This window comes from Budorcas taxicolor, chromosome 10, assembly GCF_023091745.1.
Source record: "Budorcas taxicolor isolate Tak-1 chromosome 10, Takin1.1, whole genome shotgun sequence".
NCBI lineage: Eukaryota > Metazoa > Chordata > Mammalia > Artiodactyla > Bovidae > Budorcas > Budorcas taxicolor.
Window position 1 is genome coordinate 39,411,153 of NC_068919.1, and position 24,614 is coordinate 39,435,766.

Sequence of the window (24,614 nt, forward strand, 5' to 3'; positions counted from 1 at the left end):
TCATTCTATGTTACAGTAGCCTTCCTGATCTCTTGTAGGAAGAGATTTATTTTGCTTATTTTAAATTATTATCCTCTTAGGCTCATTAATTTTTCTTCATCCTTTATTATTATTCAGCTTGTTGACTTTTTTCTGTAGGGTTTGTATTCTTTAAAGGTCCCATTAGATTTTTTGGTTAGATTAGATTCTTTTTTTTTTTTGGCTGAGCTTCCCTGGTGGCTCAGATGGTAACGCGTCTGCCTACAATGCGGGAGACCTGGGTTCAATCCCTGGGTCTAGAAGATCTCCTGGAAAAGGAAATGGCAACCCACTCCAGTGTTCTTGCCTGGAAAATACCATGGATGGAGGAACCTGGTAGGCTACAGCCCATGGTGTTGCAAAGAGTCAGACAAGACTGAGCGACTTCATACTCACACACACACACACACACACAAATTCTTTTTAGGAAAAGAGCAAAAATGGATTCAAGACTGACCCCTGATTGGTACATTTGTGCATAAGTTAAGAGTGGGGGAATGAAGTAGGAAGGCATATTAGCATGGTGAGAACCAACTGTGCGGATCAGAATAAACTGTGGAAGATTCTGAAAGACACAGGAACACCAGACCACCTGACCTGCCTCATGAGAAACCTATATACAGGTCAGGAAGCAACAGTTAGAACTGGACATGGAACAACAGACTGGTTCCAAAACGGGAAAGGAGTACGTCAAGGCTGTATATTGTCACCCTGCTTATTTAACTTCTATGCAGAGTACATCATGAGAAACGCTGGAATGGAAGAAGCACAAGCTAGAATCAAGATTGTCAGGAGAAATATCAATAACCTCAGATATGCAGATGACACCACCCTTATGGCAGAAAGTGAAGAGGAACTAAAAAGCCTCTTGATGAAAGTGAAAGAGGAGAGTGAAAAAGTTTGCTTAAAGCTCAACATTCAGAAAACGAAGATCATGGCATCCGGTCCCATCACTTCATGGGAAATAGATGGGGAAACAGTGGTAACAGTGTCAAACTTTATTTTTTGGGCTCCAAAATTACTGCAGATGGTGACTAGAGCCATGAAATTAAAAGACGCTTACTCTTTGGAAGAAAAGTTATGACCAACCTAGACAGCACATTCAAAAGCAGAGACATTACTTTGCCAACAAAGGTCCGTCTAGTCAAGGATATGGTTTTACCTGTGGTCATGTATGGATGTGAAAGTCAGACAGTGAAGAAAGCTGAGCGCCAAAGAATTGATGCTTTTGAACTGTGGTGTTGGAGAAGACTCTTGAGAGTCCCTTGGACTGCAAGGAGATCCAACCAGTTTATTCTAGAGGAGATCAGTCCTGGGTGTTCTTTGGAAGAACTGATGCTGAAGCTGAAACTCCAGTACTTTGGCCACTTCATGCAAAGAGTTGACTCATTGGAAAAGACTCTGATGCTGGGAGGAATTGGGGGCAGGAGAAAAAGGGAATGACAGAGGATAAGATGGCTGGATGGCATCACTGACTCGATGGACGTGAGTCTGAGTGAACTCTGGGAGTTGGTGATGGACAGGGAGGCCTGGTGTGCTGTGATTCATGGGGTCGCAAAGAGTTGGACACGACTGAGCGACGTCACTTTCACTTTCACCGTAACAGTGAGTGTTCTCCAGAGAACCAGGAAAAATTGGACGTTATTCATAATAACTCTATCTCTACCTCTGTGTACATCTAATCAGTTCCCTCTTCAGCGCTGGAAATCCAGTCATGAGTGCCTTTAAAGCTAATCTGAGTAGAAAACCTATTCCAGAAATCACAGAACTAATTAAAACAAACAAACACACAAAACTCATTCTTAAGATTCTGCTCCTCTAGAACCACTGCTCTTGGTACCAATTCTGTATCACTCAGCGTTCTCTAGAGCAACAAAATCAGTAGGACACACACACACTCACAGAGGGAGAGACTTGGTTCACATGATTTGGGTTGTGGGGTTATGAAGACTGGCAAGTTCGAAATCTGTAGGGCAGGCAGGAATCGATGCTGCAATCCTGAGGCAGAATATTTTCTTCCCTAGAAAATGTCAATTTTCCATCATGAGGCTTTCAACTAATTCGATGAAGCCTATCCAATTATTGAAGATTGATTAATATCAATTGATTGTAGATCTTAAGTAAGTAAGTAAGTAAAGTCACTCAGTCGTGTCTGACTCTTTGTGACCCCGTGTACTGCAGCCCACCAGGCTCCTCAGTCCATGGGATTCTCCAGGCAAGAATACTGGAGTGGGTTGCCATTTCCTTCTCCAGGGGATCTTCCCGACCCAGGGTTCGAAGCCGGGTCTCCCGCATTGGAGGCAGACGCTTTAACCTCTGAGCCACCATATTAACTGCATCTACAAAATGCCTTCATAGCAACACCTAGATTAGTTTGATTAAATAACAATTCAAAGCCTTGAAACAGTGACATGGTTCAGTAAATGACACAAATTACAAGGCTCTCAAATACTTCTTCCATAATCTTTTATGTATAAGAAACCCTTTCCAAATCTTGTCACTCTGTCCTTAGCTCAGCAGCCCACAACAAAGAAATATCCAATCTAAAGTCTACAGTGTCAGTGTTGGAAAACCCTGGTTTAAAGTGATATTTATAAGTAGGAATGACTCTACTTAAAGTTAAGAGTGTAATATAAAGTATAAACTGTTACTGAATGACACTTTAATATGCATATGATAGTTTAATAAACTGTTGTAATTAAATTCAGTCTTCTAGTACTGAAGTAATATATTCTAACACAAGAAATTTAGAATCTTGAAAATAATAATTTGAAACAAAGAATCTATCAATGATCCATATAGATGGAGACAAATAATGGTGGAAATATGTTATGACATGTTTAAGCTCAGAAATAGAAAATGTAGACTATGTAATGGAATAAAATATTGCCAAATATTACCAAATAAAATTTTAGGGCAAAATAACATGTAACTTGTTACTGATTGTTTTAAACATTGACTAATGCTTTTCTAACAAACAAAATAGAGCCAGTGAATTTTGAGTTCAAGAGATGACTCAAATTCTTTCTTTATATGATTAGACATTTTTTAAAAAGAAACAAAGCAAATGTGTCTTACCTTCCTCACCCTTTATTATGTTATACAAACAAAATTTGTTGAAAGCATAATTCGGAAAATACCAAAAATTTGAAGAAGACTACCACCAATCATATCTGATGATCATTAATATTTTGGTGTGTATCTTTGTTGTTTTATTTGTTATGTAAATATATAATATCTCTATCTCTATATATTGAACAATTTATAATCTGTCTCTATATTGAGCTACCTTTGGTTTCCCTGGTGGCTCAGCCATAAAGAATCTGCCTGCTAATGCAGGAGATTAAAAACTTCCCTGGTGGCTCAGATGGTAAAGCGTCTGCCTACAATGCAGGAGACCCGGGTTCAATCCCTGGCTTGGGAAGATCTCCTGGAGAAGGAAATGGCAACCCACTCCAGTACTCTTGCCTGGAAAATCCCATGGACAGAGGAGCCTAGTAGGCTACAGTCCATGGGATCGCAAAGAATCGGACACTACTGAGCAGGAGATTAATGCAGGTTAGATCCCTAGGTCAGGAAGATCCCCTGGAGAAGGAAATGGCAACACACTCCAGTATTCTTGCCTGGGAAATCCCATCAACAGAGGAGCCTGCAGGCTATAGTCCATGGGGTAACAAAGAGTCAGACAGGACTTAGTGACTAAACAACAGCAACAACAAATAATATCTAGACATATTTATATTATATTTAGACTATCCACATAATATTAGACTATTTTTTTATTCATTACATTTTTGGCATTTTCCTATAACCTTGTATTTTCTTCAAGGACATTATTTTAATGAGTATATCTTGTGGAGGTATAACAAATTCAGCTGATCCCACTTTATTAGATATTTAATTTCCTTTTCTTTCATAGTGATATGATCCTATACTGTTTAGATCTGCCTCTTATATAATGTGTATAACTTTAGTATTGAGATCAATACGAGAACTTTTTAAGCAAAGGATTCTTACATATTTACATGTACTGCTATAACTGATGTTGGCCTGTCATTTTATGTATTTGAGTTTTTAATTTTCTTGCATTTCCTCTCTTTCACTATAAGTATTAATTTTATTTTCTATTTTACCCTCAAGTGATTTGTTAAGATATTCCATTAGTGGCTACATTATGCTATTTTAAAATATCATTATTTAAACTATTTTCCTGAAACTTTTTCTCTATAAAATTAAAACCATATATTACTTTCTTCTTCCTAGCTTATTTATAGTGAGTGAAATTATATAAATCTCATATAGTAGACAAACTCATACAAAGGGCATTTGGGAAAAACAGAATTAATAGATGGATTCCCTCAGTCTATTTACATTAGAAAGTGAGAAATAAATAAAACTTTTCACACTAAAAATCTCTCCCTTATTTAATAATGTAAGCCCTTTTAATTTTTGAAGAGTTTTCATAAAATTTTTTATATTCATAAATTTTTGTATAGAGTCCAATGTCATAAAATATGTCACTAGAAAATTAGAAATACAAAATACGAAGTTTTTTGTTTTTGTATACGAGTCTTAAAGAATCACTTGATGTTTGGTTCTGCTGTAACTATTGATGATTGTACTATGTGTGTAAGATTCTGAGGAAGATGGTAGTAAGTTCTACTCTAATGTATATTCATATCTTTTAAGAAACATATCTATACTGTTTATGTACAACTTTTATGTTCCATTTTCTACCCTCCTATTTCTGTAAATTTGCGAATGATGAATAAAAATTGATATAAAAATTATTGTTCTGTCATTTTATTAATTTAGCAAATACATCCCTTTTGGTAGGTAGGGATGCTTTGATCTTTCATCTCAAAGGGTGTCTACTCTTTGCCTCAAAATGAATTCTCTTTTGGGACAAATTATTTTCATCTATCCTAATATGTGCAATTAAATCTTGACAATAGTGATAATAATAAACTATTATTACAAGTTTTTATTTTTTAAGGAATAAGATCATCTTTAGAGTGCTGTTTGAATTTTAAACTGTACTAAACCAATAACTCAATTGGAGATTTTGATACTTTTACTTAAGGATAAGAAGTTATTTACAAAATTATGGAAAATATTCTGATTGAATATTTCCATAATAAAGGAAAGTTAAATGTTCTTACATTATGAGTGACTCATTAAACTATTTAAGAAAAATATATACATTTATCAGAAATTTAGTTTATGTGTTATATTCTCTTTTTGTTATTGCTGTTAACCAGCTCCATGATTTTTCACATTTATTTTCAAACTGATCATGAACCAACTGTCTCTAATGAATAAACAGCTGATATTTCTTATTAGTATGAATATAAAGAAATGAGAACAAATTTTCCATAAACATGAAACTTCTGGGCAATTAAAAAAATTTGCATAGGAAGATAATAGCACTGCAGCTTGGTGGTTTTTTTTTTTTTTTTAATAGTAGATTTTAAACTCCCACAGTCTACTGCCCTCCTAAGAAATACAAACTTGTTTGGATGCCAAGAATGCTCTTGCTCATTAACCACATTAACTACGATTTTTATTTGCCCTCTGTGTTTTTAAGGGATCTCGGGTTGCTATGCTCCAAGTATCTTAAGCCTTGTCTAGAGCAAGCCATTCACATCCAAAACAATTTACTGGTATATAAAGAACCTCAACTCCTTAAATGCTGGAAGATGTTGTAGTCTGGGGAAATCACTTTGGATGCGTATTGAAAGCAGGCATACAATGTAGCAGTCAGCGGTGAGGCTCCTGCAGAACATGTGGGTCAGGGTCACTATGGCTGTCAACAGGTGAAAGGTCAGTCCTACAGAAGTATAGGGAGCCTGAGGGGCAACTTTCCAGAGGCTGTGCTCTCAAGGCCTAAGGGCTAGTCAGTGTCTATAGACACAAAGGCAGCCTTGCCTACAAGAGAGTCTTCCTTTCTTTGTAGGGAGCTCTTCACTTGTCAGGTAAATTCCATCACAATTCTTTGTAATAACTGCCCCTTTACTTAAACCTGTTCTTTGTTCCTAAAACTCTTGCTCTCTTTTTCTTTTCCAGATTTTGTTTTCTCGTGCCTTAGTAAATACAAACTATTTACTCATCAGTTCAGTTCAGTTGCTCAGTCTTGTCAGACTCTTTGCGACCCCATGAATTGCAGCACGCCAGGCCTCCCTGTCCATCACCAACTCCCAGAGTTCACTCAGACTCACGTCCATCGAGTCAGTGATGCCATCCAGCCATCTCATCCTCTGTCGTCCCCTTCTCCTCCTGCCCCCAATCCCTCCCAGCATCAGCGTCTTTTCCAATGAGTCAACTCTTCGCATGAGGTGGCCAAAGTACTGGAGTTTCAGCTTTAGCATCATTTCTTCCAAAGAAATCCCAGGGCTGATCTCCTTCAGTATGGACTGGTTGGATCTCCTTGCAGTCCAAGGGACTCTCAAGAGTCTGCTCCAACACCACAGTTCAAAAGCATCAATTCTTTGGCGCTCAGCCTTCTTCTTATTCCAACTCTCACATTCATACATGACCACTGGAAAAATCATAGCCTTGACTAGATGGACCTTAGTTGGCAAAGTAATGTCTCTGCTTTTCAATATGCTATCTAGGTTGGTCATAACTTTTCTTCCAAGGAGTAAGCGTCTTTCAGTTTCATGGCTGCAATCACTATCTGCAGTGATTTTGGAACCCAAAAAATAAAGTCTGGCACTGTTTCCACTGTTTCCCCATCTATTTGCCATGAAGTGATGGGACCGGATGCCATGATCTTCGTTTTCTGAATGTTGAGCTTTAAGCCGACTTTTTCACTCTCCACTTTCACTTTCATCAAGAGGCTTTTTAGTTCCTCTTCACTTTCTGTCATAAGGGTGGTGTCATGTGAATATCTGAGGTTTTCAAATGAAAAGTGGAAAGTTACCTAGTTAAACTCTTTATGGAGAGGGAATATTGCTAGTCTATTCTATATAGTCTCTATGGATTTTGAACTGGACATACCAAATGTTTCTTACATATTTCTCCAACTTTACATTCACAAAGACATTATAAGAATTCAAGGGCTCCCTACATTGACGATTAGAATTTTTTTTTTTACTTTACAATATTGTATTGGTTTTGCCATACATCAACATGAATCCACCACGGGTGTTTTAAACTTGTCTCTCTGCCATTATTCTCCTCTATCCTCAATTTATTTCACACGCTAATGACATTAAAAATTTTCTAAAGCCGAAACACTTGGCTTTTCAACAAAGAAATCTAAACTCCTTGGCTAGCATTCAAGACCCTACACAGTTTGTCACCAGCTTGCTGTTCATGGATTGCCCTCCCTTGTCTTACTTGGTATGCATCATGCCCTAGAGGACGTGAGCTAGGTGAGGCTGCACATGTCTTTCATTTCTTTGTCACTGTCCTGAGGTTAAGCAGTCCTTTACACTAGAAATGCTTCTCTCTTCATTCTCATGCTCTCCCATTCTTGAAATCTTTTAAAAACACAGCTCAAATGATTAATTCGTCTTTTAACTTTCTAGGATAATTTCTAATCACTATTCATGTCTCTGTTTGGTGGGGGTCCCTCAGGATGTCTCATTCTTCCTTTACTAAAATGTTTTATTCTTATATCGAATTTCTCCTACTGGGTGTTAAGCTTTGTGAAGCAGATTCTAAATCTCATTTTTTCTAATCACGGTAACCAGCAAAATATCTGGCTCATAGAAGGTCTTTAATATACATTAATTTTCATGAAAGATTATAATGTTATATTTTATATGCATTGAATATTAAAGTAAGATAAAATTTATTATATTTTAGAGAAGTATTATTTCATTAGAGCAAGTATTTCCTAATATCCAAAATGTCAAGTTCTTTCCTCATGAGAAAAACAAATAGTACCATTGTTAGGAGACATGAATATAGTACAAATAAACATAGGAAATAAAACAAATATATTTTAAAGTTAATAACATGCTGAATATGTACAATATATTGTTACTTTTTAATTATATCTCATTTAAACTAAACCCAATAAAAATTAAAAGATATCCTTATTTCAAAACAGTAAGATATTACATAGAATTGAGATTTAAGATTATGTCTCTAATTATGTTATTGTGTTTAATAGTTTGAAATGACAAGATATGCTTAATATTTGGAGATCTTTTTTCCTAATACTTTTTTTCTCAGATGCTTGATTTAACTCAGTAACTATCACTTTTTCTCTGTACTAACATCATTTAAGAATATATGATTTTTTGTTATATTCAAATTGTACTACTAAAACATGAACATTTAAGTTCTTAATCTTGCTTTCATTCTTGGTGCATTGTGCATACCTGTGAACTTTCATGTGAACTGATATTTTAGGAGGCAAGATAGTCTACCATTTGGTCAAGAAATTTTATATCAGCACAAAAATCAACTACGAGGGTGAATGGAAACAAGATAGATTTGTATACGTATGTGTGTGTAGATAAGTGAAGAGAGGAACAGAGTTATATTGAACTAATGACATATCAGAATGAAAATAGACTTCAAAATGACAGTCTCAGAGGAGAGTAATATTGTTAACAAACTAGGCTCATTTTGCCTAGTGCACAGCAAGCCAAATGCTGGGACACTGAGGTTTACAGCAAAGACTGGGTTGACTCCAAAACCAGTTCAGCAAGAACACTGGAGAATAACCATCAAATCCACCTCCCTGAAGGCAACGGGCTCAAGGGTATTTTGGGGATAAAGAATCAGGGTGGTTTGAGGTGGGGGAAACGTGTGTAAACGTGTTGGAAAAGGGAGCAACGATTGTGTAACTATTATAGTCAGCTCTGTCTAGCTTCTGTGGCTCAAACTAGACACAGCTGACTCCAAGTTACTGGAAAACAACTCACAAATATTATTTAGGTTATATGCTGCTTGGAGGACAGGCAAGTCTTTTGTAGCTACAATTAAAATGACCTTGATTAGTGACAACAGGTTACAGGTGAAATGCGTTTCACTAATGATTACAGTTTCAGCCTCACTGAAATGCGGCTATGAGTCATTTCTGAATTTGCTCTCCTTACAAGAAGAACAACCAACAACTACTGTTCATGGACAGAACAGCACTGAATGAACCCTAGAAAACAGGGTGATTCTGAAGCACCCTCTGGACGACAGACACCAAGGTGGATGCATGATAAGGGTGAGAGGAGCAGCTACACCCCGACAGCGCGGGCATAACACAGTGACGAGAGGTCTCCCTCGAGCTTGCAGTTTCTCCAGTGGGAAAAGAGAGCTCAGGGTGGTCTTCTTCAGTGTTGTGGGTCACTTTTTGGGAGTCCCCGCTAAATCTCACTCCACGGGGATCACTGGGGAGTCTGCTGGGCTTGACACCTGGGAAAGTGATGGCGAAAGACGAGGGGGGAGGGGCTTGCAGTAACCAGCATGGGATCTCGGTAAAACGTCTGTCTCGGTTGAGGGCTCACGTGAGACAAGATAGGCAGTGTTAGGAGCAAATACTTTGGAGCCTGATGGGCAGGTTAAATTCTGGTTTTGCCGCTTACTAGAGGTACGTTCTTTGGCAAATTACTTAGTCTCTATTACTCAGTTTCCTTTTTACTAAAGAATAATAAAAGAAGCTACCTCATATAGTTATGGTATTAAATTAGTCATTTTATATTAATCATTTAGAACTTATTTCTTATCAGCTGTAATTATTTTGTAGAAGTACTTCAAATATCTAGGCGTATTAATGATAGCTAACTCTTTTGGTAGAACTTAATTTGTGCCAGGCACTTGACACTCGTAACTTCATTTAATCCATTCAGTTACTCTGCGTGCCAACAGGAAAGTAATGGCATATTCAAAACAAATAATGTACGGAGAGGTGAACCTACTTAAAGAAGGGGTATTGATAGCATAGGACTATCACAGCAGGGGGCCTTTACCAACACTAGACTTGAAGAGGCAAATGGAGTTACTGGGACATAGTGCATGTAACTATATGAAAGCTGCCAGACAGAAGCGTAGTCTTTCACAGTTGGATGTAGCTAATCTACAGTAATTTGGCAAGAAGAATAAATACTGTACAGTATCACTTATGCGTGGATTCTCAAAAACAAACAAAAAAGTCAAACTTAGAGAATGAAGAAGTAATTGCCAGGGCCTAGGGAGTGAAGGCGGAGAAGGCAATGGCACCCCACCCCAGTAATCTTGCCTGGAAAATCCCATGGGCAGAGGAGCCTGGTAGGCTGCTGTCTATGGGGTCGCTAAGAGTCGGACACCACTGAGTGACTTCACTTTCACTTTTCACTTTCATGCATTGGAAAAGGAAATGGCAACCCACTCCAGTCTTCTTGCCTGGAGAATCCCAGGGATGGGGGAGCCTGGTGGGCTGCTGTCTGGGGTCGCACAGAGTTGGACACGACTGAAGTGACTTAGCAGCAGCAGCAGCAGCAGCAGCAGGGAATGAGGGAAATAGAGGTTGGTAAAAGTATATACATTTTTAGCTATAAGATGAATAAGGTTTGAGGAACTAATGTAAAATATGGTGACTGTAATTGGTAACACTGTATTGTATAATATAATTAAAATATGCTAAGAGAATAGAACTGAATGTTCTCATCAACAGTAACTAAGACGAGTATAGAGGTGATGTGTACGTTAATTAACTATATGGTAGGAATCCTTTCACAATATGTATGTATAACAAATCACCATAATAGACACTTCAAATATCTTGTTGTAGTTGTTCAGTCACTAAGTCATGTCTGACTTTTTACCACCCACAAATTACAGCATGCCAGGCTTCTCTGTCCTTCACTATCTCCTGGAGTTCACTCAAACTCATGTTCATTGAATTGGTGATGCCATCCAACCATCTCATCCTTTGTCACCCCCTTCTCTTCTCGTCCTCAATCTTTCCCAGCATCAGGGTCTTTCCCAATGAGTCATCTCTTTTCAGCAGTGGCCAAAGTATTGGAGCTTCAGCTTCAGCATCAATCCTTCCAATGAATACTCAGGGTTGATTTCCTTTAGGATTAACTGATTTGACCTCCTTGTTGTCCAAGGGCCTTTCAAGAGTCTTCTCCCGTACCACAGTTCAAAAGCATGAGTTATTTGCTGCTCAGCCTTCTTTATGGTCCAACTCTCACATCTGTACATGACTGCTGTAAAAACCATAGCTTTGACTATATGACCTATGTCTGCAAAATGATGTCTCGGCTTTTTAATATGCTGTCTAAGTTTGCCATAGCTTTTCTTCCAAGGAGCAAGTATCTGTCTTTTAATTTTGTGGCTGCAGTGATTTTGGAGCCAAAAAAATAAAATCAAATATCTTACATTTTTCATTATATCTCAATAAAGCTAAAATTTATTAGAGGGATAATGCAAGCAGTATTTATAGAAATAGACATAAATATTATATACACATTATATTGAAAACAGCATTTGCTTTGGCCAGATAAGGTATTTTATATTTGAGTGAGACAGTGATAGTGTTAAACTGAAAAAAGTCATGTTTACGCTTTGGACATGGTTCAAGAAGAAAACACACAGGGAAAAAATTATGTGGTTTGAGGCTGTCCACATTATATCATTTTAGACTAAGTTCCCATTTTCCTTCAATTTCTGCTAGGAATTGGTAATCTGAAACGAATCATAATAACATGGAAATTAATCCCAAGACAGGTGAGGGGATTGTTCAAGAGCACTGAGTCATATTAAAGGAGCTTAAGCCACTAGTGACAGATAAATTAACTTTGTAAGGACATTTCTGCAGTCTTTCTCTGACTTTTTCTGAAGGGCACTTTTGCCCAATGTCTTGACAGTACCTCACATTCAACTTGTAAGTGGCATTATTTTTTATGGCTGAGTAGTATTCCATTGTATATGTACCATACCTTCTTTATCCATTCATCTGTTGATAAACACTTAGGTTGCTGTTGTTTTGGCTGTTGTGAATAGTGCCGCTATGATGATAGAGGTGAATGCATCTTTTGAATTATAGTTTTCTTTACCATCTGAGTCACCAGGGAAGCCCAAAAATACTGGAATGGGTAGCCCATGCCTTCTCCAGGGAATCTTCCCAACTTAGGAAACAAACTGGGGTCTCTGGCATTGAAGGTGGATTCTTTACCAGCTGAGCCACCTGGGAAGCCCAGGTATATGCCTACGAGTGAGCAAATTCAACCTGTAAAAATAGTTGAGGACAGTTATCCTCCATCCCCAAACTTCTACTTTTTTTCTTAATCTGCCTGCCTGCTCAGACAGATTGCTCAGTCGTGTCCGACTCTAAGCAAACCCATGGACTGTAGTCTGCCAGGCTCCTCTGTCCATGGGCTGTTCCAGGCAAGAATAATGGAGTGAGTTGCCATTTCCTCCTTCAAGGGATCTTCTTGATCAGGGATCGAACCCACATCTCTTGCATCTCCTGCACTAGCAGGCAGATTCTTTACCACTGTGCCTTCTTAATCTGAATCTCTTAATTAACTTGATTCTCCTAGCCCTGAACCTTCATAGTTCTGTCTTTCCCCTTTGATGAGTCTCTGCTACTGCTGCTAAGTAGCTTCAGTTGTGTCCGACTCTGTGTGACCCTATAGACGGCAGCCCACCAGGCTCCCCCGTCCCTGGAATTCTCCAGGCAAGAAGACTGGAGTGGGTTGCCATTTCCTTCTCCAATGCATGAAAGTGAAGAGTGGAAGTGAATTCACTAAGTCGTGTCCGACTCAGCAACCCCATGGACTGCAGCCTACCAGGCTCCTCCATCCATGGGATTTTCTAGGCAAGAGTACTGAAGTGGGGTGCCATTGCCTTCTCCAGTGAGTCTCTGTAGCCAGTTATTTTTCAGATGCTGCTGGCAAGCTTTCTACGATTTTTTAAATCTCCTACCAATCCTTCTCAAGTAATCCTAGTTCAATCTTTTCCTACATTAATTAAAGGACTGCTATACTGAATGTTTATAGGAGAATACAAGGCTGAGTAGTATGCTGCTTGTGCTGTGAATGATCTCATAATTTAGTCTGCCTCACTCCTTGATTATTGTGTCAACAACTTTCTGGCCTCTTTTTACCCATTTTTGTGCCAGTCTGATTAATCCTGAAAGATTAACTACCAGTTACAACACAAAAAAATAGATCTGATCATGTCACATCCTAATAATCTTTACATGAGCCTTTCCTGAATCACCAAAATTCCATTAAGGATGAATAAATGGTGTGCAAGTAGTTCTAAAGTTAATGGTTCTTATTGTCTCCACTGTAAGTGTTGGAGAGTGGGCAGTGAATAAATAAAAAAAAGTACATTCTCTTGGAGGAAAATCTCTGGGCTGTTTGATGATTCTATATTGATGAATAAAAAGAAAAGCTCTAAGAAATTCTCCATAAGGTTAACATCTGGTTTATGAATTTGAAAATACCTTTTTTGTAATTAATTTAAGTTCCTATGATTCTAAAAGTTTTACAGTAGTGAATGGGACTATAACCTTCAGAAATTAATTATGCAACTCTTTAATAAAATTTTTATTGCTCACTTGTCTTTTAAGAATACTGCATAAAACAGAGAAAATAAAACACCTAATTGCTGTATTAGAGGCTAAGCTATAAAAGGAATAAACTTAAGTAGTTTCTTGCCTATCATTCCTAAAACTCTTAAATTCTATAATAAAATTATCATTCTACAAATTTAAATACTCTAATGATGTTAGTCATATTAGATTCAGTCATTTTCATAACTTTAATTTAAGCTTTCCTAATTTTAAGAAACAAAAAGGAAGAGGAGATGGACACTACAGTACTGATTTAAAGGGATATTATAGTCGCTCAAGAATAAGTATTTCTCCTCCAAGCAGTGCCCAGATAGGGCATCTTTAATTATTACAATTTATTAGACTTAATAATTTTACTCACAACAGAATGAGACAGTTAAAATGTCACTTCACAGATAAAGAAATTGAGGTGCATAGCATTGAAATAATTTGCTCAGGGTCACATTGCTATTAAGAGCTGGAGCTGGAATTTAAGCCCCAGGTTTTGGTCATAGTGACATTCCTAGATCTTTCCATTTTGCACTGTTCTTCCAATCAATATTTTTACTAGACTATTTATCACTGCAAATATTCCAAATCCAATTACAGAAGTACTCAGGGGTGAGTTAAATTCTGGCCTCCAACTGCTGCTTATTGGATATGTGGTAATAGTTCCTCAAGAACTGTCTTGATTTATCTGTAGTCTTCCTCTTGGCTTGTTTCAGAGGGCTGAAATGCTGCTTTGACAAACACCTCACTCTTCTATTATTATCACTATTTGTAAGGTTTTCTTACGTTTGCAACATAGTTTTCCAGACTCATTTTCCCCTGATTTTTATTTCTTCTGCATAATCTCTTTCGTGTTGCTTTCTTTTTCTCCTACCCAACTCATAATTCACTTTCGTCTTTTCTTTTCCGTTCTATAGACATCTGCCTCTAGCTGAACCTTAATTCCTGTAGTGGAGTTTTACTTTTTGTTTCCACTTATCCTGCAATAATCCTTTCTTTTCCTTTAAAAACTTGGATATTTAGAAGGAAACATTTCATTCCTGAGCAAGCCCAGTGAGGGAAATCAAATTTTCTCAAAAACAATGTAAATATTCTTATGCTGCTTTTCTTCATTCTCAAATTTAAGCCACCTTCTGCTGCAAAAACATTTACATAAGTGACATTGTTCAAAGGTTTTTAAACAGAAATTCCTGCTTGGTGAATTGCTGAATTTGCTTTTTAATCCTTTATTCACCTGCATTTACATTTGTTCACCTTTTTTACAGAAGACTATGTGCTTTTCCTTGATGATGATGCTTTGAAAATAATACGAAACTGTTAAATAAATTTGCTTTCAATAACTAAAGTCCATTTAAGACTGAACCTATTGATAACTAAGAAAAATTTGTAAATAGCTAGATTTCTTAACCTGAGTGTTTAGATAATAATTGCTAGCTCTTTCATCTCTTTCTTCATCTGTACTTTGTAACAACAATAGAATAGGTATTATTTGATAGGTATTCCTTACATATTAAAAATTTCCCTTACCAGTACAAATTATATTAGAAAAATCTGATCTATTTGATTTCCATGAAAATATATACCAGGTAAAATAAGAATAATTGAAAACTGAAGGAATTCTAAACACTTTTCACAGAGTTCAACTTTTTTGAATAAGCTAATTCTGCTAAGTAACCACTTAGCATAGAAAGTGCAGAGTACCTTCAAAAATATTGTACTGATTTGGAGTTAGTCATATGGCTTTTTCATTTTCTTTTGCAAGACCTAGGTGCAGCGTTGTGCTGTGCTGAGCTTAGTTGTTCATTCGTGTCCGACTCTTAGGTGCACAAAATTTGGCATTTATATACTATCGGCTTTATATCAATTCTGGAAGGCAGGTACAGATGTCCTGGAAAAATTCTGATCATAAATAATTGAAAGGTGATTTCTTCATGTTAATGAAGCTTTTAGCTGCCTCCTACCAAGATCACAATATACATGTTAGGATATGAATTAGTGTCCGGTGGACTTTCATTGTTGTTTAGAAACAATCTTTATGTAGTTGAGCCTAGTCACCTAAGAAAGATATTAATAGATAAGTAGCAGAACAGCAAGGTCAGCTACCCTGATTGCACAGTCACTTGAATCCTTTCATCATAGTTCAACAATGGAAGGGTCACATGGTGGGAGTGGAAAAGTCAGGGAGGGAAAGGGAAGTTAGTGGATACAATAGGTTATCTTGGCTGGAGGTCAGATCTACAGAGTAAGTGGTCAGGCACTTGGGCACACATAGATGAAGTATGAAGTTCAGCAAACCAAGTGATGGCATCAAATGCCCACCAAAGGCGCTGGTGAACCAACATTCCCTGGTCAGTCAAAGTCTCCTGTCAAGAGTCTGAGCAGTCAGCAGCTTCTGGGTGGGCATGGAGTGTATTATTTTTGCAGAGCAAAAATAGCTTAGACTTTTATATAAGCACTTCATGAATAATAAAATGTGTTAAAAGTCTTCACACACCTGATTGATTCATATAATATTGAAAACCCCCAAAGGAAAATGTCATTTTTACATTGAGGAAAGTGCTAGGAAGTCACAAGAACTTGACACTTGGCCATGTGTTCTGAGGAAAATGTTTCATATGGATCTTGTGCTCATTAGTAGCACTGTGTTAATGCTTGAACTCACACATGAAGCTTAGGAACATTTGTGGAATAAGAAACTACATAATTCCAACCCTGTAATTTGTTTCAATTCCCAAATAGAATAGATGTACTCTCCTTGTATTTGGCTTCTCTAGGTCTGATGAGGCAGAAAATTTTATGGAAATCCTGGGATGGTCATGTTGTGATAAGAATTTCTTTGCAAAACTAGGTCAGCTGGACTCCTTATGGCTGAATTTTAAAAGGAAAACTGATGCTTTTGACTAGTAAATACTAAACACTGGTGCTGCTGATACTGGCACTAGGGTTACTTTTGTTTGTGTGTGTATATGAGCATTCAGGTGCATACATATGCATAGAAATATGTACTTAATATTTTATGTGAAATGAGATAAAGTATGCTTTTTTAAGCTAAATTGATTAAATATAAAGAATTATTCTTTATTTTCAGATAATGAATTTCATACATATTTAAGAAAACTTAATTGTTCTTTTGTAAAATAATTATAAAGGAACTGAACTATAGTGAAATAGTTTTTTTTTTTTTTTTTTTTGATTAGTAGAGACTATGTGCCAGGCACTGTTCTTACCTATTATCACTACAAATTGGCACTTGTCATCTACTGCTAGAAGGGTTAAATAATGAACTGCTGCAACTGCTGACCTACAACACCGCCTGAAAGGAGTTCACAGTGGAGATGTGATGAGGTACTTTGTGCCCTGGAAAAAACTGAAAGAACAGGTCTTCAAATAGTTAGATATTTTCAGGAGATTTTACGAGCTCAATTCTTGTATCTTCTCATATCTAGAAACGCACTGAAATCCTTCATGGTGAGGTCTGCTTCTCCTGACTAGAAGTAACCTTCATGAGACTAGGAGAAACCTGTGAAAAATACGGGCTTGCATTTACTCCCCCTTAACCAAAATCACATGTGTACTGGCCTTCCCCTCCACCACTTTCTCAGAACCGTCTTAAATGTTGTCTCTTGGGCTATAGTCTTTATTTTGCCCCAGATAAAACTTGCCTCATAGCCTTCACATTGGACAATATTTTTTCAGTCAGCACCATTTACATATGCCACTCCTATGGTGGCTGCCTTAAAAAAGGGCCACGTATTTTTTGTGCTTCTCTCATGAAAATGTGGAGTTTATTCCTTTTCCTTCCAGTCTCTGTTATTTGCTGTGACCAATAGCAAGTGGCACAAAGAACATTTTTATTACCTCCTAGCCTCAGCCTCAAGGTGTTTTTATAGATTTCACTGTTTCCCAGTTGGAATGCTGTTTTTACCTCAGTGTAAGAAAATTTAAGTGTCCTCCAAAGAGGCCATAAGGAGGAGATAGATCAAGGCAGCCCAGCTAGCCATCAGATATGTGAAGGTGGCCATCCTGAACCACCTGGGTCTAGTGAAGCTCCTGAATGATAAATTCATGAATGATCCCAAGACAGGGAGTCCCAGAGGAACTATTCTGCTGACCCCTGCCCAGATGGCAGAATCCCAAGCAAATGAAGTGGTTAATATTTTAAGCCACTTACTTTGGGATGAGCATGTTATGCAACAAGAGATATCTAATGCACTTAATTATCTATTGTGTCACTCTTATGCTGTTATCATACCCATTTTATAGATGAGAAAACTGAGATTTGGGGATGTTAACAACTTGCCAAAGTCATACCCCAGCAGGTAGAAATTTCTTAGATTCAGGTATATGCAAAATTTTAGAACCTAGTATGTTATTTGTTTTGTTTTTAAGTATCCATACCTATTTTTAAAAGTTGGTAATACTCTGTAGTCCAGTATGTTAAAAAAAATAAAATGCATTTTGGTGAAATAAAAAACTTAGAAACTACTCTCAGAGTATTTATCATATCATAGGGCATGAGACAAGTATATTTAATGAAAGCTCTCTATGTGCCCATTGCTCAATGTCTTATCTGAAGTCCCTGAAAGTTATGATGGAGGGAAAGTTTGGCACATAGCTGTTTTATTTGGAAAATGATTCCAGGAAACAGGAGTAAAGAAATAAGATAGAAAAATGAGAAAAGTATCCAAGGATACAAAATTAAGTTGGGATTTGTTACTGGTCACCTGATCTCTATCCAGTGGACCTTCTAAGGGGTCTTATGAAATTAACTCATGACTCCTCACACTTGGAAGAATGGGAGAGAACTTTATCATTAGGAAGAGTTGTTTCATGGATGCTAACTCTCCACACTTCTAGGTAACTCAAGCATCTTACAGTAGGAAAGAGGCAGCAGAGAGCACTGGCATGAGGCAAGGCACTGTCAAATGCATTTTCACAAGCTAGTCAAAGTTTGCAATGAAATGATGGCCAGAACTTTGCAGGAGGAAGAGGTGAGGCCAGGAGGATTTGAAGTGGCCATAAAGATGCATCTAGGGTTCACTAGTGGCTCAGGCAGTGACAAATCCACCTGCAATGTGGGAGACCTGGGTTCGATTCCTGGGTTGGGAGGATCCCCTGGAGAAGAGAATGACTACTCACTCTAGTATTCTGGCTTGGATAATTCCATGGACTATACAGGCCATAGGGTCGCAATGAGTAGGAAGGACACCACTGAGTGACTTTCACTTCATTTCACTAAGATAGATGTTATACACATACTTAAATACACATTTCACTGGGAGATATGGAAAGACTATTGCTTTGTGCAAATTCTCAGTAAGGTTAAATAATCTTAGGCTGAATGCTCTAAAGCTAAAATTAGAAAGATTACTATAGGGAAGAAAATGTAAGCACTTCTCTTTATGACATCTGACTTCTGGAGATTTGCTTCCTGCCCAATGTCAAGAGCAAACTAAGAGAGGCATTAAACTGCATATGGTATTTGACCTTGCCTGAACTTTCTAGTTTGCAACCCCTTCCTCCACCTTTCTTTTTTGCTTTTGAAGCCAAACATTAGTAAAATACCATGCAAGAAAAAGGCTAAAATGCTCTTAATGAGCTATCCTTGCATTTGGTTATATAAGGTCAAAGGAATGTGCACTTTATATTTGAGCCAAGCCAACTACTCACAGCAATGTCAGTGTGAGAGAACCAACTTGAACTTAACATTAATTAGCTTTTTAGTGGGCTGTAAAACTTGTTCAATGTATGAAGTACTTCATAATTATAGGAGATTATGGCCATATTCTGAAGAACTGAGGCAGAAAGACCCTGAATAAAGTGAATTACATATAGGTCTGAATTATAAGAAAGTTCAATGTGTTTCATATCTTTGGAAATGTTTTGAGATATTTGTGAATTTTATAAACTTAAGAAATGATAAATAATTGTATTAGGCATGCAATGAAAAAAGTGCAAATAAATACATATTTATAATTCATAGTTATGTGAAATAAGATTTCTTAATACCTGGTATTAATTTTTTAAAGCAATCAACTTACTCACTGTTGCTTTAGTAAAGTACTGAATACATTTATTATTTTTTTCTTGTCTTTTATTTGTTGAATACAGTTGATTTACAATATTGCTTTAGTTTCAGGTATACAGCAAAATGATTGTTATACACACACACATATATATATACATAATTTCAGAATCCTTTGCCTTATAGGTTATTATAAAATATTGAGTATAATTCTCTATGCTATACAGTAAGTCCTTATGGTTATCTATTTTATATACAGTATGTGCATATGTTAATCCCAAGCTTCTAATTTATTCCTCCCCATTTCCCCCTTTGGTAGCCGTAACTTTATTTTCTATGTCTGTGAGTCTATTTCTGTTTTGTATATAAGTTCATTTATATAAGTTTTTTTTTAGATTCCACCTATAAGGGATATCATATGATATTTGTCTTTGTCTGTCCAGCTTATTTCACTTAGTATAATAATCTCTAGGTCCACCAATGTTGCTGCAAATGGCATTATTTCATTTTTTATGGCTGAGTAGTGTTCCATTGTATATATGTACCACGTCTTCTTTATCCATTCATCTGTCAATGGACATTTAGGATGCTTCACCTTCCTAGCTATCATAAATAGTGCTGCAGTGAATATTGGGGTGCATGTATCTTTTTGAATTATTGTTTTCTCTGAAGCCCAGGAGTAAGATTGCAGGGTCATATGGTAGCTGTACCTTTAGTTTTTAAAGGAATCTCCGTACTATTCTCCATAGTGAACACATGTTATTTAACAGGGCATACTGTTATATCTGACCAAGTATAATAATTTATTTTCCTTTATTTGAAAGGGGCAACAACTTTACTCTCACAGAAAACAGCTTTGCTGTAACTGATACCTTTAAGTATCCATACAGCACATATATTAAGTATTTCTTCTAGAATAATGTCAGTTTGCTTGCTTGCTTCCTGAAACAGTTAGGTTATTAGTTAGTGCCCAAGAGACTAATTGTAATGGGGAGGCTGATGAGGAGTTAGGGGAATTTAAAGATTAAGGTATATTAGACTAAATACAACCACTGCCTAAACCATGACTGAAAGTGTAAAGAACTTTTGTGAAATGCTATTGAAACTAAATATTTTTGAACTTTACTGAAGGATATAGAGTAGATGTTCCAGTAAATTTTCATTTTACTAGTATTAATTTAACTTACATTCTTTAACATGAGGAAAAGGGTCTAGACTAATATTTACTTTCCTTCCTTTTCTAAGTAATTGTACATAATGTGATGTGAGTGAATTCAGTTCATGTAGAGTAATTTTCCCCTTAATTACTGAATGAAATTGATTTTGAGTGCCGAAAAAAGTACCCCTCAGTTTTCAAATTAGTGTTGGTAACTTCAGTGATTGTAGTAGTATATGAGATGCTAAAGACTCAATATGTATCTTTTTAATACTTTGTCAAAAATTGTTTGATTTTAAAAATGATTTATTGCAGTCCTTTACATGTTGGATAAAAGTATTTTGTTATATATGTATATATATGTATATATACACACATATATATAAATATTTCTATCACTTACATTTAAAAAATTTTCTCTATGGTGACTTCTGATGAGCATAAGTTTATGACTTTGTATTTATACAAGAAGTCCAGCTCCAGCAACATTTGTTGAAAAGTGTTTTTCTCCCTAGTTCTTCCCAACTGCTTTGGAATCTTTGTCAAAAGTCTACGTATTTTATATGTATAGATTCATTTAGGGACTTAATGTTCTCTGTAGTTGATCTATTTACCTATACTTTCACTAATGTCACACTGTCTTAAATATTGTAGCTTTAACTTTTGAAGTAGGATAGGGTAAGTCTTCCAACTCTGTTATTTTGTAGAATTATTTTGAGCGATTCTAGGTCCTTTTCACAGTCAAATAAATTTTAGAATCAACATGGCTACAAATATGACTATTGATATTTTAATTGAGATTGATATTTTAATTGAGATTGCACTGAAACCACAGAACTATTTGTGAAGAATTTGCATATCAATGATTGAGTCTTCCAATCCATGCTGCTGCTAAGTCGCTTCAGTCGTGTCTGACTCTGTGCAACCCCACAGATGGCAGCCCATTGGGCTCCGCCATCCCTGGGATTCTCCAGGCAAGAACACTGGAGTGGGTTGCCATTTCCTTCTCCAATGCATGAAAGTGAAAAGTGAAGTCGCTCAGTCGTGTCCGACTCTTAGCAACCCCATGGACTGCAGCCTACCAGGCTCCTCCGTCCACGGGAGTTTCCAGATAAAAGTACTGGAGTGGGATGCCATTGCCTTCTCCGTCCAATCCATGAACATGGTATAAACTTCCATTCATTTAAATGTTCTTTAATTTCTCATAGCAAAATTGTCTGTGTTTTAAATTTGGGAGTTCACAAGCCTTTTGTTAAATTTATTCCAATGTGTATTTTTGTTGTTACAGCTTAAGATATGTTTTATTCTAAATATTATATTTCATTTTTTTCTATACAAACACAGGGATCATGCACACTGTGACTTTCTTAAGTTCATGATTGAGTGGTTGGAAGCTTTTTTTGTCTATTCTTTGGGATATTATAGCTAACCATGTACCTTGTGAAGAAGACAGTTTAACTACTTCTGTTACATTCTGGATGCCCTTTTATTTCCTTTATGTACTTTACTTATTGATTATACTGGCTAGAATCTCTAATACAATGCAGAATAGATTAGTATGAACAGATACCCATGCCTTGTTTGTGGAAAAGTTTTCTTTTTCCTTAAGAAATCAAATTAATGTTTATTTGTACTTAAGAAATTCCATTAACATTCAATTTATACTTTGATAAGTTAAGGTTTATACTTAACAAATGACTTTTTTTTAAAGTTTTTAAATAATGAATTCAATGCTTTTAATTGATAGAGTTATTCAGATTCTCTGATTCTTTTAAACCATCATAGTTAATTTCTGTCTTTTAAGAAATTTGCAAGCCATCAAGCATTCTTAATTAATTGGCATAAATTTGTTCACAATATTAACACATTATTACTTGATGTCTAAAGAAACTCTCAATTTTAATATTAGTAAAAAAGTCTTTTCTTTGTTCTTCCTGATTGCTGTTAATAAGTTATCAACTTTACTAGTCTTTTCAAAGAGATGGCTTTTTATTTTCATTGCTTTTCTCTATTTTGTTTTCCATTTCTTTGATTTTTCACTCTCATCTTTATTCTTTTTTATTCCACTTGCTAATTTTTCTCTTTTCAAATAGCTGCTTAAGTTATTAATATACCATAAATTTAATGTCTGTGCCCCCAAATTCATATGTCGAAATTCTAATATGCTCCAATATGATGGCATTAGAAGGTGGTAGGATGGTATTAGGAGGGTCTTTGGAAGGTAATGAGGTCAGAAGTATGGAGCCCTTACAATTAGTGCCCTCATAAGTGGAGACATGAGAACTTGTGCCTTTCTCTCTGCTTTGTCTCCACCATGTGAAGATGGAAGTATTAATAGAAGACTGCCATTTGCAACCCAGGAAGCAAGTCCTCGCCAGGAACTAAATCCAATGGTGCCTTAAATTGGGAGTGGTCAGAAAACTCAGCAGTGGCCACAGGACAAGAAAAGGTCAGTTTTCATTCCAATCCCAAAGAAAGGAATACCAAAGAATGTTCAAATTGCCATACAATTGTACCCATTTCACATGCTAACAAGATTATGCTCAAAATCCTTCAAGCTAGGCTTCAGCAGTACAGAAACCAAGAACTTCCAGATGTTCAAGCTGGATTTAGAAAAGGCAGAGCAACCAGAGATCCAATTGACAACATCTGCTGAGTCATAGAAAAAGTAGGGGAATTCCATGAAAAACATCTATTTCTGCTTCATTGACTGGGCTAAAGTGTTGGACTGTGTGGATCACAATGAACTCTTCAAGAGATGGGAATACCAGACTGCTTACCTGCCTCCTGAGAATCCTGTATGCAAGACAAGAAGAAACAGAAGCAGAGATGGGACAACGAGATAGTTGGAACCAGAGATGGTTACAAATTGAGAAAGAAGTAGGTCAATGCTGTGTATTGTCAATATGCTTATTTAACTTATATGCAGAGTATATCATGAGAAATGCTGGACTGGATGAAGCACAAGCTGGAATCAAAAATTGCCAGGAGAAATATCAATAACCTCAGACATGCAGATGACACCCCCCTTATGGCAGAAAGTGAAGAACTTAAAGAGCCTCTTGATGAAAGTGAAAGAGGAGAGTGAAAAAGTTGGCTTAAAACTCAATATTCAGAAAACTAAGATCATGGCATCTGGTCCCATCACTTCATGGCAAATGGATGGGGAAACAATGGAAACAGTGACAGATTTTATTTTGGGGGGCTCCAAAATCACTGCAGATGGGGACTGCAGCCATGAAATTAAAAGATGCTTACTCCTTGGAAGAAAAGTTATGACCAACCTAGACAGCATATTAACAAACAGAGACATTACTTTGCCAACAATGGTTCGTCTAGTCAAGGCTATCATTTTTCCATTAGTATGTATGGGTGCATGAGTATGAGAATCGGACTATAAAGAAAGCTAAACACTGAAGAATTGATGCTTTTGAACTGTGGTGTTGAAGAAGACTCTTGAGAATCACTTGGACTGCAAGGAGGTCCAACCAGTTCATCCTAAAGGAAATCAGTCCTGAATATTCATTGGAAGGACTGATACTGAAGCTGAAACTCCAACACTTTGGCCACCTGATGCGAAGAACTGGCTCATTTGAAAAGACCCTGATTCTGGGAAAGATTGAAGCAGGGAGAAGTGGCTGACAGAGAACGAGATGGTTGAATGGTATCACTGGCTCAATGGACATGAGTTTGAGTAAACTCTGGGAGTTAGTGATGGACAGGGAGGCCTGGCGTGTTGAAGTCCATGGGGTTGCAAAGAGTCGGACAGGACTGAGTGGCTGAACTGAACTGAACTGAATGGAGAATGTAATATTCTCCCAATAAAAATTCTTTTTTAGATATATTGAAAACCATTTTGATGCAAAATCTAGGTCAATGAGGGGGAAGGATAATTAAATGACACAATTACA

General features: G+C 36.8%; 1 non-coding gene across 1 annotated transcript; it reads left to right on the forward strand.

Annotated features, from left to right (window-relative positions):
- The first annotated feature begins 3,370 nt into the window (after positions 1 to 3,370).
- TRNAC-ACA (transfer RNA cysteine (anticodon ACA)) lies at positions 3,371 to 3,442 on the forward strand. Its single transcript has one exon. It is a non-coding gene; the product is annotated as a tRNA-Cys (tRNA).
- The last annotated feature ends 21,172 nt before the right edge of the window (positions 3,443 to 24,614 follow it).